The 1,706-nt window shown below is 37.6% G+C and overlaps 1 long non-coding RNA gene across 1 annotated transcript in view; it reads left to right on the top strand.

Moving 5' to 3' along the window:
- The first annotated feature begins 10 nt into the window (after nucleotides 1-10).
- LOC126496241 (uncharacterized) overlaps nucleotides 11-1,706 on the top strand; it is a 6,327-nt gene continuing 4,631 nt past the window's right edge. Inside the window, exon 1 of the long non-coding RNA XR_007590315.1 lies at nucleotides 11-477. This is a non-coding gene — a long non-coding RNA (uncharacterized lncRNA). The remainder of the gene's footprint in view (nucleotides 478-1,706) is intronic.

Here is a 1,706-nt window from a genome sequence, read left to right as displayed (position 1 = left end):
GGTTGTGAGCCACCATGTGGTTGCTGGGAATTGAACTCAGGACCTTTGGTAGAGCAGGCAATGCTCTTAACCTCTGAGCCATCTCTCCAGCCCCACTGATGGCACTTTTATGTCAGTTTCTGTTACCAGCCTGATCCAAATTTAGATTTCACTCATTTAAATTTTATTTATTATGTGCTGAACCTTAAATAGTATGCTGGACTTAAGTTGAATATTTGTCTAGACACAGGAATGCCTTCCAGATTAGATGTGTGAGAGCTGACTAGGCTACTCTAAGTAGTGTTTCATCATTGTAAGGCAAAATAGCGAGAATTGGGTTTCTATTCTACCTGTCCTATAGAGTTGAACTATAAATGAATGGATATTCAAAAGTTGTTTTTTTTTTTTTCTCTCTCTCTCCTTAGTACTGGATGAATGAATACACATCATCTATTGGAATTGGAGTTTTTCATTCTGGAATTGAAGTGTATGGCAGAGGTATGTGTGCACATAGTTTAAATATGCTTTCTGGGGTTTCTTTCAGTTTAAAAAAAATACAGAATCAGTTGGGTGTTGTTGGCACACGCCTTTAATCCCAGCACTTGGCAGGCAGAAGCAGGCAGATCTCTGTGAGTTTTCCGTCAACTCGGTCTACAAAGTAAGTTCCAAGACAGCTAGGACTGTTAAACAAAGAAACCCTATCTTGAAGAAAAAAAAGAAAATACTGTTAGATCTTTTTCTTTGTCCCCTTTCTTTGAAATGACTTACATATGTTATTGCAAAAAGTAGAATAAAACGCATTTGTTTATACTATGCTTTGAAAAAAATGCCTGTGGTAGAATATAAAAGAGTACATTCATTATATTTTTTTTTTCTAATTATTGTGTCTTTTAAAACATTTTTTTAGCCAGGTTTGGTGGCAAACACCTTTCTGCCCGGTACTCAGGAGACAGACGCAGGCAGATTTCTCTGAGTTCAAGGCCAGCCTGGTCTACAGAGTTCCAAGACAGCCAGGGCTACAAGTGAGACCTGTCTCAAAACCAAAGCCTGCCCAGACAGTGGTGGCGGACACCTTTAAACCCAGCACTCAAAAGGCAGAGGCAGGTGGATCTTTGTGAGTTCGAAGCCAACCTGGTTTACAGCTACACAGAGAATTCCTGTCTTGAAGAAGAAGAAAAAAAAAAACCAAACACCTTCTTTCTGAAGTTGTTAAGTCGTGATTGTTTTTCTCTAACATGTATAGGAGTTTCTAAGAAATTTTTGCACTTTGAAAACTGCATAACAAAAATAATCATTTTGGTTAGTGGTAGAAAGTGTCAAATTTGAAATACCAATTCCTTAGGGAATTTCAGTAAACATTGGATTTTGAAGGTCTGTGAGTATCAATAGTCTATGCTAAGCACTCTTGCCTTTAGTAACATCTACCATTTTGCTCAATTACCGTGATATATCACTATGAATTATATGCTTGCCTTTTATCGAAGTTCCTATGTTTGCATAAGATAGGCAGTCTTTGTAACTTCCTAGAGTACATTATCTAATTCACCCAGGATAAACTATGTACCTTCTTGTTCACTAATTTTAAGTAAGCTCCATTTACTTAAATATTTCAATATGATGTTTCTGCTGTCTTTGTATCTGGGTAGAAAAGTGCTGATAATTAAATCCGTAGCCTCAAACTTGCTAAGCAGGTGCTGCACCTCTGGACTATGTCCCTAATCCCTATC

This window comes from Alexandromys fortis, unplaced genomic scaffold (assembly GCF_014885135.2).
Source record: "Alexandromys fortis isolate MF-2015 unplaced genomic scaffold, M_Fortis_MF-2015_v1.1 scaffold_2090, whole genome shotgun sequence".
Classification (NCBI taxonomy): Eukaryota; Metazoa; Chordata; class Mammalia; order Rodentia; family Cricetidae; genus Alexandromys; species Alexandromys fortis.
The sequence above is the reverse complement of the archived record's forward strand: the minus strand, read 5'-3'. Positions and strand labels throughout refer to the sequence as shown.